We start from the raw sequence: 14522 nt of genomic DNA, 5'->3' as shown, positions 1-14522 counted from the left end.
CAATTAATCAATATTCCAGCATACGTATTCCGCTTTCGTATCACATTTGCTCTTTATTGCTGTTGTTATTAAATCGGAAATATCAATAGTTAACCATGAAGCCGATTGTATTTTAACAATTTGATATAGTTTTCGTCTTATTTTGATGCGACGATGAGTCAATTTGCGTCTCAATGCTTACTCTAAACGAAATGCAATCAAGAGTCGTCTCATAAGGCATCTCGCTCGCACATATTCAGAATCAAATAAGATGAAAACCATATCAAATTATTAAAATAGAATTGGCATCCATCTTTGTTTCGATTACAGCGCCAATAACATGTATTTTGTAAGTCAATTCGTCCGTCGTCGTTGTATTTTAGTCAATAAAGACAATTACTGCTATCCCCGCTCGTAAACGCCCGATACGCGTAATAAACACAGATTATTTGTACTTGTAAAAGACAAGGAAGACTGTATAATAAGTACATTATATCGGTCCAACGACCGCATCCCTTCGCTGCCGGGCAATAACAATGGTATTGGAAATTTATAAAAGCTATTACGTCCAAATGTTGAGCTTTACGGACTGTGAATTCAGGGCTGTTGTTCCTTCGGCTCGACGAATTACGGCGAGCATTTAGGCAAACATCTTCGATGACGTACAGATGCAGAGGCTTGGCACCGACTTCAAACGTTTCAGTTGCTAGCTCATATGAATCGGGATAATATTTTATTTTATCCTTTTTGAAGTCTTTTGGACGCTAAATGTCTTTTGAACGATACCAAGCCTCTGCAACTGTACGTAATCGGAGATACTCGACAAATTACGGCGAGCATTTAACTAAGGCAAGTATCTCCGATTACGTACACATGCAGAGGCTTGGCACCGACTTCAACCGTTTTGCTAACGAGTTGTGAGCTCATATATAAAAAGGGATATTTTTTATTTTATCCTTTTTGAAGTCATTTTTACTTTTTTTAAAGATTAATTTTATAGGAATCATTAAGATTGGCTTACTTACGATCAAATAAACTATAATACTTACATTATTGTAGTATGTGTTCAAATTCGAACATGTAATGTTTATGTCGTAGTCAGATCGTATAATCCGCCGTATTACATTACGGCTAGCCGTTATCAAAAACAGGGGCGTTTTGAAATGCGGCGGTTCGACGATTAGCCGGATTGTCATTGCGATACGTTCTTCAATAAGGCGGCCAACGTTTAGCCGCATCGTACTACTATTTTAGATTGTAGAGTGACCAGTTCTTTCGGTCGCCTACGTAACCGGAGTTTGACAATGTTTGCAATTTAATTTATTTTTACCATGGTCCCACCGCACTACATGTGTTTCTTTTCCAAAACATTTCCTTCACAACTTAAATAGACGGAGCCCCGCAAGCGGGGCTCCTATTTCTGGGCGGTTTGCCCTTCGGGCATCTGAAGCTACCTAACGAACCTAACCTACTTACCTACCTACGCTTTTTTCCCCAAAGTGTAATGTTTTCACGGACGTCTCACTAAATCAATAGGTAGGTAGGTTAGGTTCGTTAGGTAGCTTCAGATGCCCGAAGGGCAAACCGCTCAGAAATAGGAGCCCCGCGAAGCGAGGCTCCGTCTATTTAAGTTGCGAAAGAAATGTTTTTTGAAAAGAAACAGTCCGACGAACTCCAGATTTGATGGACACCCCAGCGTTTGTCAGGCAGCGCCACGGGTGTTAAAAATGGGAACTAAAAACTGTCAAAGCGGCGGCTAATGACTCGCTGTATTACATTACGGCTAGCCGTGTTGAAGAACGTATGGCGCCGAATACATTCCGGCGGATTCTCATTCAGCCGCATTCAATCCGGCTAATCGTTAAACCGCCGCATTTCAAAACGCCCCTGTTTTTGAAAACGGCTAGCCGTAATGTAATACGGCGGATTATACGATCCGACTGCGACATTTATACTGGTTAGCCAGAGAGAGACATGTGTTGGTCGGGCCGAGCAATGGCAGTAGCTGCCAAGTACGGACGTCGAATATTCTTATTCTCATTCGCATTTCTTTCCAATACGTGACTCCACGGCGTTGATTGATACGAAAACGGGCCAGACGAGTTTTTGTAAAATATTAGATATATAGAAATGTTCAAAACGTAGGCAGAGAATTTAAGTTGCTGAGGTCGATCAGCAGGGCTAATATGGTCGCCTTTTTATCATCTGTCACCATGCCTATCACGTTCTAACAAGTATGAAATTGCGAAAATGACGCATGACATGACAAGTGGTAAAAATGCGATCATGATATCCGTACAGATTCGATCATAATATATGTAGAACCTATACGAAAACGAACTTTATAAACAATCTTTGTTGATAAAGGACATGAATAATAGAAGCTTTCAACACGATCAACTAAATAATGTGATTTACATCGAACACTGGGATTATTAGATTAGTACCTAAATGTAATGGATAAGGCTGCCTTAACAAATATCCAACCTTAACATACTGCCTTTATTACTAAATAAATTATTGCAGTATTTTCTACACAGATAGCCAAATTTAGTCATGTCTAAAGGTTAGGCCTGAATAAATACAGTAAACATTGTTGAAAAGTTTTATAAATACTTTTAATCATTTACTAACAAGTACACTTTTTAGGATTCCGTACCCAAAAGGTAAAAACCGGGCAAGTGCGAGTCGGACTCGCGCACGAAGGGTTCCGTAACATAATGCAAAAAAAAAACGAAAAAAAAGCAAAAAAAAACGGTCACCCATCCAAGTACTGACCACTCCCGACGTTGCTTAACTTTGGTCAAAAATCACGTTTGTTTTATGGGAGCCCCATTTAAATCTTTATTTTATTCTGTTTTTAGTATTTGTTGTTATAGCGGCAACAGAAATACATCATCTGTGAAAATTTCAACTGTCTAGCTATCACGGTTCGTGAGATACAGCCTGGTGACAGACGGACGGACGGACGGACGGACGGACGGACGGACGGACGGACAGCGAAGTCTTAGTAATAGGGTCCCGTTTTACCCTTTGGGTACGGAACCCTAAAAACGGGGCCCTATTACTAAGACTCCACTGTCCGTCTGTCTGTCTATCACCAGGCTATATCTCATGAACCGTGATGAGTTGAAATTTTCACAGATAATGTATTTCTGTTGCTGCTATAACAACAAATACTAAAAAGTATGGAACCCTCGGTGAGCGAGTCCGACTCGCCCTTGTTCGGTTTTTTTTGTAAAGAGTATTATATCTTACTAGACGAGACCGCAGCTCCGCTCGCGTAAATGAAATAAAAAGTTTGTCTTATGTTTAGTTAAATACCGACATTATTATGTATTCAACCCTGCCAGGGTTTAAGTATAACTGTGATAGGGATTTCTTATTTGTAGCCGTTATTTGGATAACTTAATTCGCAAATTTCTCAAAAAATTATGTGATTTGATAAAAGGCAATATTGTATTTTTTCATCTACCTACGTAGGTATTTATTTAAAACTTGTTTCAACATAAAATTATTATTTATTTTTATAAGCCTAGTTGCAAAAACGTTAATTAGATTAATTTCCGCCTTAAGATGAATATGGACGACCACCGCCCATAAATCGCCTTTTCATACAAACGTAGGAAGTCCCCATTTCCCTTTCTGGATATTAACATTACTTACTATGGCTACGGTGACGCAACAACCCAAAGTGAGTCCTGGCCTCCGACACCAGATACGCCATGTTTGGATCGTCCTAAAGTCATGGATCGTCCTAAAATAAAGATTGTTATGAAAATTTCTTTTGCTTATTGTAAATTAAATACGTATCGAAAGCGATAGTTTTTATGTTCTAGTTCTATTCCCATATTTAGATAATAGATTGAAACAGTTTTTTTCTTATCATACGTGCGTCGTATTTGAGAAACGTGTCAAAAACTTTTTTAGAAATTTGTAAGGCGCCATCTCGCTTCTTCCCTCGTTTTTTATCCCGTTCTGGTTTTTCGATTTTATATATATGATACCTGGTAGTGCGCGTACCGCATCCGCTGCTGAAAATCATTGCGAGCGCGGACTTTTGTCCGAAGGGTGTATTGTGTGTATTTCTGCGGCTCTGTGAGAATTTGCCTTCGTGCAACACGGAAGGGAGGTGGCATTCGCACTATTTCCCCTCTGCCTAGGTACAAGATCAACTGATCTAGCGCGGGTAATAAAACTAGTTGCGCTAAGATTTAAAACTAGACCCAGACCAGTTAAGTCGTGCGAGTGAACACAGCAGCAGAAAAAATGCCTAATTGCTGGGTTTTTTGTTGTAATTTTTTTACATAATTATCATACGTTTAATTACATTTAAACACAATTATTATATTTTAGTCTCATGTAATTGTTGGATTTATCGATTTTGCTCGCCCAGTACAAATTGCGGATCGGTCGAGCGACAAATCCGACTTCTCATCTCTCAGAAAACAATAAAATTCTTCGACGAAAATGTGTTAGTGTGCGTGTTGTGACACTTGTGACTCGTCCGTACACAAAACCAGATCGAGGTGTGCAAGATTTGTCTGTGTAGGGTGTCATTTTCTGTTTTTTTTTTTTTAATTATGAATGGGCTTACTCATGGCCACAGACTAGCCGAGGCGTAGACGTGGCGTACGATGAGGCGAGCTCGCCCAGAAGGTGCCTGTTCACTCTTGATTTGAAGGTTGCCGGGTTATAAGAACACGGAAATATAGACGCCGGCAAGGAATTCCATTTCTTGGCAGTGCGCATAAGGAAAGAAGAAGCAAAGCGCTTCGTGCGAATGGGTGGAATATCTACCAAGTAAGGATGGAAACCGGCCGTGCGTCTAAAAGTCCGATGGTAGAATGGGGACGGTGGAATAAGCTCGCTCTTGGGCACACTCCCCGAAGTGCAACCTGTAGAATACCGACAGGCCAGCCTGCTTTTTCCGCCGATGGACCAAAGACTGAAGCTTAGCCGTTAGCTTCTTGTCGCCAATCATCCTCCTGGCTCTGCGCTCCACTGAGTCCAAAGCGGCGAGTTGGTATTTAGCTGAGCCATCCCACAGGTGGCTGCAATACTCCATACACGATCGGACTTGAGCTTTGTAAAGTGTTAGAAGCTGTCCAGGTGTGAAGTATCGCTTCACCTTATTTAGGACGCCCAGCTTTCTGGCTGCAGTTTGTGCTTATACTCAATGAAGCTGCCGAAGCTGAGGACTGAACTCAGCTCCATGCCGTTCCGAGTTCCAGGCTGTCGGTAATAGGTACAGATGCACCTCGGAAAGAAGGAGTCAGGTCAAATGGACTCCGTTTTGCGGAAAACAGACACGCCTGCGTTTTGGAGGCATTGAACGTGACCAGATTGTCATCCCCCCACTGGTTAAAGTCCCCAAGGAATACGAGTTTAGAGCGGAATACGAGAGCGGCTCAGGGTACCGCTGTTGGGCCTTATCTGCCATCTCAGTAAGGTGGTCAAAGAGCCTAGTTGTCTCCTGGTTTCCGCTGTGCGATCGGTAGACACAGGCATACAGAGTTTTCTCTGAGCCCGAGTCAACCATAATCCACAAAGTGGAAAACCCGGCAGCCTCAAAGCAACGGAGACGCTTGCAGCAAATGTCGTCGCGGACGTACACACAGACCCCAGCACGTGCTCTGAACTTATGTTCCAGTGCCTGGGTAGTTGAGGTACTACGCGTCCGCTGGGGTTTTGATTTGCGTCTCCGTCAAAAAGAATAGTTGTGTCGAATTTGTGTCGTCATTACAGATTGGATTTTGTATGTAAGTGTATGAGAAGTGCGACTGTGTGCACCTTTCCCCCCGCAAAAAATGGCAGAAAGATTAAATTTTGTACGGTAAGCTATCGCTTGGGCCCCTCCCTTCCGACGTATCGGAAGCCGGTGTTGCTCGAAGGAATTTGCCGAATCCGTCACCAGAACAGATAGCGCTGCAAAAAACTGTTGTGTCACTAAAATTATATTTAGTTTATAAGGTACGTATCTTTAGGCCTTTGCTGCCTGACAATAAATTATTCTCTATTTTCGATTTGAGTTTAATACTTTTTCCAAAAGACTATTGACCTACTTTGGGAACGAAACAAGTACCTACATTTCCCAATATCCATTCTAGAAAATTTTGTCCAGTCCAACTCTCTCAGACGGAATCAAATCCCAACGAAACATATTTTAAGGTAAATTGTTTTCTAAATTGAAAACATTGTAATGGGTTCACCACAAGGCGATCCGGGACGTGATCGGAAACGCCGATTCGACTGGAGCAATGAATCTGCAACCGAGACGCGATAGTGTGGCTGTCGCAAAAATGTAAACCAATTTATATTTGTATATTATTTTATTAGAGCACTACCAGACTGGTAATTTTGTACGTATTCACTCTGTGCTTATCTGGGCACCACCTTTAGGCCGTTATTGTTCCTACACACTTTAAGTTATTTGACAGTTAACGGTTCTCAAATAATATAAATTTAAATATCTCCCCATTGGAGTTCACATTTAGCGTTTCCACGCCATGCCTTGTCATCGCATGTAGTTTTTCCACCACGAGTATGGCCAATAAGCTAATTTCTGTAATAAGTTTCACTGTGTGGCCCAATGCATGAAGAGTCCGCCTAGGCTAACTCTGCACCGAATTCTATAGAGCAAAATGTGAGGAATTTGACATTTATGCTTCAAGCTCAAAATCTGTACAGAGTTAACTTGGCCTGACTAATATGTCATTTCAACGTTTGCCATTTTTCTGCAACACTACTTTGTTTTTTCAAATAAAAATTTCATTGATATTATTGAAGTATGATTTACTCCAACATTACTGGATCCATTTCTACTTCGCTGGAATCGCTTGTGCTTTGTCACGCTCGAGCATTATGACTAAACTCGCCGCTCGGTCAGCAACATAGTTCCTGCTCGCTTGCTATAAATTCTGTTGGAGCAACGTTGCTTCTCCAAATGTTAGACTTTGTACGGGAGATATGCTGTCTTGGCTAGGGCATGCTCCCGGGAATTCCCGGTTCTCATATTCCCGGGAATTCCCGGGAATTTTATAGTGTCAAAAGAACCGGTACTGAAGACCCGGTACCGGTACTTCCCGGTTCTCATCATATGACTATTTATTCCCGTTTCAATAGTAGTAATGTTTTAGTACTTTAGCTCGGGACATTATATAATATTTAATAATGGTGCTATGAAACAGGGGGCCCAAATAACCCGACAAACTAACCTAGTAAAGTAGGCATTCATGCAGGCAGGCCGTGCCGTCATAGGTAGTGCTGAGTGCATCGACTACGCTACGGCCGTGTGGCTCGGCCCAGGCGGAGGCAAAGTGCGCCGGTTAATTCGTAAAATAGGTTGGAACGCCAATTAAGTGTTTGTTTATAATAAAATAAGTCATGTATATTTCTTGTGCAATTATTTATATGAAAATAAGTCATTCATAAAGATTGTACGCTGACACAAACAATTTCTTAAAAGTAATCAAAAGATGCCTTGAGAACCGGGAAGAACCGGGAATCCCAGTTCCGGCCATGCCCAGAACCGGGAAATGAAATTCTTGGTACCGGGACCGGTACTGCATGCCCTAGTCTTGGCACAGTGGCCCAATTTTCAGTGCAACTCTGTCGTATGTAAGTAAACGATTGAAGGTACACCAATGAATATTATTGAAAGAGCAGGAATAATTTTAATGGACCAAGAACATGTCGAGTCACGCGTCAAAGGCGCCGTGTAGCTATTACAATAAAAAAAAATGCTAAACATTTCAAAACATTGCCTTTTTTACAGCATTAACATTTATAAATTTTAAGTCAAGTTTCGGGGTGCATTATATGACAGGTGAATTAAAAATGTAGGTACATGGCAATATCTTAATGTTCTTTAAAAATGCAGGACTTTAACGTTAAACCGTAAAATTAACATAATGTTCTTTTGCCACTTTGGAGTCCTGAAAATCAAAAGTTACAGGTATCGCTAGTACATGTTCATAACAAACACGATTAGATCACAAATCCGTAGCCAAAACTGTATTACTGTATCACCGGATTACATGCAGCCATAAATGTTACTAGAATCGTAAATGATGGCATCAGTATCCTTATTCATGAGCAAACCAAATAGGTACAATCGTATTGCAGTTATTGATACTGCTTTGCAGATTTCATTGTGTCAGGTTGTAACTTCATGGAGATTCCATGGCACTTAAGCCTTTTTTGAAGCTGCGTGGTGCTGTGGGTACAGTTCCGAATATCTCGGGACCAAAATCTGCAATAGGCATTATTCTAGAAGATTTATCGCCGGCACGCATGCGGTATCCTTGGTATTTCATTAATATTGGATTGAATAGTTTGTACTAATTTTGGAAGTAATTGCATTCTGTTTGTTTCCATATTCTATTGTCTAAACATGGTTATACTTAGCGATTATATAACGTTAAGAAAACTTAGTATATTTAATAAGTTTTATCACGAATAAGTTTCACCAATGAGAATCACAATTTTACACGCAACAGATTCTAAATTCAAAGTGGGTTTCAATGGACGTTTCGGCTATTAAGCGTGATGGCTGGGGTAGTTACCTGTGGTGTAACTCTCGTATTCTACCTAGTGATAAACTTTATCACTTACTAAAGCCACACTCTAGAAAAAGTTGCTGCTGAAATAAACTAAAATACTGGCAGAGTTGTTAAAACTACATACAATGCAATGCCCCTTGGATTGCTTTATTAACAATTTAATGCAAAACCGCAGCAAACTAGGTAAATTTGCGCATTAATGTTTCAATGCACCAAAGTACGCCGCTGTCGGAAATGCAGCGACAAGCAACAGTTTCGTGGATACGGATGTCAACGACTTGATAAATAGAAACTGTTATTGAAACCGAATATTGCCGAGCGACGGGTAAACTGCAAACGTCATATTATTAATGTCAAAATATGAAATGTCTAACTGAACACTTCACCGCTGCATACAAATTGAAGTTTTTTATTTAAAAGTTGAAAATTCCACGGGGAAAACAAAAGTCCATTTGATTTCAAAAGTTTCTAAGGCTGTTCTATCAACTTCTAATAATTAAGTACCTACATACTACCTGTTGCTATTTATTTCGGCTTTTGATTTATAATAAAATTTCACAAGTCACTCCATCTTCAATCCAAAAAATGCCTTGCTTAAATTCATGCATTCAATTGAGTACTTAATAATCAAAATAACAAATACTAACGCTAACCAAGTCCTTGTACCGGCTGCCGGCTGTCTCTTACATGATATTTACACCTTTTACGCACAAAACAGAATCGAGGAACCGAAAAAATATCAATAAAGCAGAACTTGCGCCGCGATTATAGATTCAATATCGTAAACTTTTGTAACGTGACACGATTTTTTCATGTTCTACGAATTCAAGATGGAAATAAGCGGAAAACGGCGGGGAACTCATAGAATCGTAATTCAGAGTAACATTGTATTTGCATTGGCATCGGGAAGCAAACAAGAGCCGGGACGAGTGCCTATCCTCTCACTTTCATTTTAATATTTACATTATGAATCACGGATCTGGCATAATGTCAACTTTGCATAGTTGAATGTTACGGAATTTGGGAATAACTTGACATGAAAGGATCTACATTTCGTAAATATTTACCGATATTTATCTTTTAAAGATAATAAGCCCTATAATTAAAGTAGGTAATAATCACATACTCACAACAAATTTTATTTAAATTATATATTCTTGGAAACATAATGTACAATTTTGTGGTACTTACATAAAAAAAAACTAACTTATCTATAAAATAAAACTAAATGAAAACTAATACTAAATAAAATAGAAATACGTCTAAGAAATTTGGCTCCTTTGGCATGGTGCCGAGGACTTGATTTTGATTTTTTTTAGTTATAAACCGCGAATTTAAATTCAAATACCTACCTAACTTTACATTACATACCTATTACGGTTTTCTGTCCGCCTACTTATTAAGTAATTATATATCAATATTTAGATATAATACATTAATATAATTGTACCAAATTGTTTTTGCCTTTTGTTATTTTAATTATTCTAAAATCTTATTTTTTTAACTAACTACAAATGAAATTATCTGTTTATTTTAAATAACTAGATATAAACTGATTTTATCAATACTATTATAGTAAAAGAACTTACAATACCCTACCAAATAGGTACGGGTACACTTGATCGTAATAATCTATACAGATTATTACGATCAAGTGTAAATAATACTTAGGAACCAATACACGTTACACGTGTCTCAATATTGAATTTCGAACAATATTTATGGTATCAATACCTAGGCAATCTAGGCATGGCTCATTCCTGACAGCGTGGAGAACGAAGAGGAAACTCGGTTGGCAATCAAAAGAGATTCGGGTCGATATTGTTTGACTTGTCATTGATTTTGTGCGCTGCGTGATTGGCTGATTCGAATAAAGTTTCCGCATATCGTTTTGCTGGGCACTGAGCTCAGCATTTGTATGTACACTCTACGTGTACAGTCAGCTGCAGGGATAATTAAGCCCGTGTATAGAAAGTTGTATGCAGGGAGGTCGTATATTTCTGCAGCACTGTACACAATGTACCCAAAAATTATATCTAAACGCAAGACTTTAACTTGCGTCCTTTTGGAACACCAAAACAAAAGAAAGGCATGAAAAAAATCGCACCATTCTGTTCAGCTGCGATAGCTCACTTGGTTAGACCGTTATTCCAATAGGCCACAATATCGGGTCTTGCCCGAGTGGGGAATTTTTCCATATTTCCTTTAATGTAATTCTTTTAACTATCCGAGCGTAGTGCAATACTTGGTCACTGGCGCTCTGCCAACTGCACCATGACTGACTTTGGCCAGTAATTCTATCCTAGTATAAATATTTTAAAACGTGACTGTTGGATAAACTAGTCGGAATAAATCTTAAGGCAATAGGTTCTCTCGCTGCTTGGGTGAATCTTGCAGATCGTGACGCCTTAAGATGTAGTGCACTGCAACATTGGAGTTACTGTTATTTCAGATCACTGTGAGACTTTGCCGTTCAGACTTTCCATTATGCCATTGTTTACGGAGAGCAGATAAGTCGAATGCTCAGGAGCGGCATTCTAACGTCTAAGGATTTGATATTAATTTGTCATCCAATTTATAGGCACCTACTACATCATCATACTGCCACCATACAAAACTTTAAAGCCTATATATAAGGGCAAATTAAGTAAATAAGTTGTATACCCATCGGTACGGACGCTCTAAGGGCCATTTGTATCATCCCACGAACCCGGGGTTAATCGGTTAAACCTGGAGATACCATGGTTACCAGTACAGTTTGACACTGCGTTGACGGTGTAACCGGTTAACCCCGAGCTAATGGGATGGTGCAAGTGGCGCTAAGATGTAGTGCACTGCAACATTGCAGGTTATTATTATTTCAGATCACTGGTGAGAATACCGTACAGTCGCATTGTTTTCGGAGAGAAGAGGGCTATTCGAGCAATATACAAAATTAACCATAGAGACTCACTTAGAGATAAATTTTAGGAAATTGACATAATGACAGTGCACTGTCAATACATTTATGAGAATATTCTGTATGTACATAAAATATTGTAAATTTTAGGAAAAATTGTGAAATTTTGTATTAAAGGAAAAAATGGAAAAATTTACGCTTCCGGCAGGACTTGAACCCGCATCCTCCACAATCCGTGTGTACGCCACCCCAAAGGCGTGTTTACATAAAGAATGGAATGGAAAGATTTGCGATGTCCTGGTAGGCTTCCGTAGCTCAATTGGTTAAGAGCAACACACGGATTGTGGAGGATGCGGGTTCAAGTCCTGCCGGAAGCGTAAATTTTTCCATTTTTTCCTTTAATACAAAATTTTAAAAATTGTGAAATTCATAATATTAATACTAGAAATAAACATAAGCTCGCAGTGCCCTTCACTCAGCTCCATAAAATTAAAAAATCATTCATGGGTAATTGTGTATGATTTTATAATAAACTTCCAAACCATATTACTGAATTATCTATTAATAAATTTAAGAATTATGTAAAGCGTAAACTTATTTCTAAAGCTTATTATACCACACAAGACTACATGAATGATATTACAACGTGGGATTAATTGTTATTCGAAATGATTATTTATTTATTAGGTATATTTGATTATTGATGAGGAAATGGATATTCCGATGTAATACTATCTTCTTCTTTTGTTATTTATGCTTTTTTTTTGACATTTAGATTTTATTCTAGAAATTCTAGACTAGTACTTTTTTATACAATCTTTTTAATGTTTGACGATCCTTTAGTGAAATTCTTAGTGTTCAATTTGATATGTATAATAATCCAATTTTATTATGGAATAATATTACGATTCCTAAGAGCTTGTTGCTAGGCCTACATGAATAGAGTATATTTTCTTTTTTTTTTTAGTATCGAGATAACTCGAACTCTCCAGAGCGACTGTAAAAGCACTGTTACAAACCATACATTGGCGTAAGAAATCGAATAAAGGTACAACTATATAAGTATGTATATCGTCGCCTAGCAGCCGTACAAGCTTTGCTTAGTTTGGGGCTAAGATGTCCCCAACTATGTTGTGTCTGTGTAAGATCCAAATATTTATTTATTTATTTATTTAACTATCATACCTCTGAAATCTAAACCATGCTAAGTACCGGCCACAGGTCATGTTTCCCGGAAAAATCTTAACACCGCGAACTAGGATTTTTCACGCACGGTACAGCGACATCTAGCGGGTAATTTGACAATTTAAATTAATTATTTGCGAATAAAACTAGGAAATACGTACAACGGTTGGACAGAGGCATTTGAACTAACTAGCATTATCCTGGCATTAACACTGCTAACTGATATGATCCCAATATCGTTCTAATACTGGATGTCAGTGCACGTTCAAATTGGCCTGTTAGTCAAGTCAAATAGGGGTCAGTATAGGCATTCAACTGACATGTACATTTAGTAAGAGATCAGAATAACACCGCTAATCCTGTATTCAAGACGGAAAATGGCTTATAGCTATTTTATTTACTTTCAAAGGGTAGCTAAATTAAGGTCATACATATTTTTGTTTTGACATTTTAAGGAGAATTAAATTATCTACCACCATGACCGGTATTAAGACCTTACCCTCGTCGAAATGAAGTAATTATATTTATTAAACTCGTGATAATATATTCCTGTTTCTCATACTGTCTTTCAAGTTACAGTAGGTACCAACTTACTTATACATATAGGTACTGTTTTTCTAACAAAAGCAATTGCACGTAAAATAATTATCGAATCAGTTAAAAGCCGCGTAGATTTTAGGATAAAGATAATTACATTGACTGCTTCAGTAGCGTACGTGAGTATTATAATAATGACTTTCAACAAAGCTTAAGGTTAACGCACAGTTAAGCTCAATTTCCATCACCATGGGGCGGGGATGAAATTGAATTCTTATGATCGGCGATAAACTAAATGACTATGTTATTAAATCAGACGTTACCTTGAGGTAATTTACAGTAATACTACCATTAAATTGTTTTTCACAAAACATAACGTGCTAGTCAACATGTTATACATACGTATTTAACACGTGTAAACCACGTCATATACATTACTAAATTTTAGCCATATTAGGTACTGATAATTATACTTTATTCACATCCTACATCTGCAAGTGCGGCCTCAAAACATGATGAACTATATCGCCAATGTGGTATGCCGTATGCGCTTATGATTGATACGAACGGTTAAGAACATTGTCACACCGAGGAAGAGTTGCAAATTAAGCGTTCGCTTACCGAGCTCGTCGCTTTTGATCATGAAGTTTACAATTGACATTTCTGCGAAAGCGCAATATGATCAGCAATTCAGCATGTGTATTATATATTGCTTTTATTTCGCGGAAAAAGACTTCTTTGCATTACCCAGAGAGACGGGGCGACAATGTCGGATCTCAAATTAAAATGCGATGCTATCGAGAGTACCAAATCTTAGTCGACCACTGGGTTCCCCATGAGTTTTACGCGTCGGCCTTAAACGTAGCGACTGCGTGTCAGTACAAGAAAGATGATTTGTAAGTTAGTTTAAGCAGTCGCTAACGAATATGTCAGTGTCAAACCTGTAGTAAGGATACAGATGATAAGTGCGCATTAACCTTTATACGGCCTTCATTAACAGAAAATTGGATTCATTTTGAGTCTTGAATAATGCGATACTTGAATGATAAAATCTCAAAATTTAAGGTAAATTATCTCTAGCACACTCTATACAGACGCAGATAAGTAAGATTATCTGTGATCAATGTACACACAGTTACAGGTTAATGTAAATCTTGTCAGGTGATTGTGACTTTTGACTCGATCCATATAATTATGTACAAGACCTTTTAGTCTATATATGAAAATGAAAAGTGTTTCACATTCCAGCACGATAAGCTTGCAGTGACAGTGTAAACGGAAATTATTGTTGGGAATTATTGCACGAGGCAATTATGTCCCATAGGAACGCTATACTTGACGCAGGACTTGGCATAAAA

At 38.5% G+C, this 14522-nt stretch overlaps 1 non-coding gene across 1 annotated transcript; it reads left to right on the top strand.

The window, feature by feature from the left end:
* Positions 1–11746: 11746 nt before the first annotated feature.
* On the top strand, positions 11747–11819 carry Trnas-gga (transfer RNA serine (anticodon GGA)). Its single transcript has one exon. It is a non-coding gene; the product is annotated as a tRNA-Ser (tRNA).
* Positions 11820–14522: the final 2703 nt, after the last annotated feature.

This window comes from Cydia splendana, chromosome 17, assembly GCF_910591565.1.
Source record: "Cydia splendana chromosome 17, ilCydSple1.2, whole genome shotgun sequence".
In the NCBI taxonomy this organism is placed as follows: domain Eukaryota; kingdom Metazoa; phylum Arthropoda; class Insecta; order Lepidoptera; family Tortricidae; genus Cydia; species Cydia splendana.
Note: the sequence above shows the minus strand (reverse complement) of the source record. Positions and strands in the feature narration are given on the sequence as shown.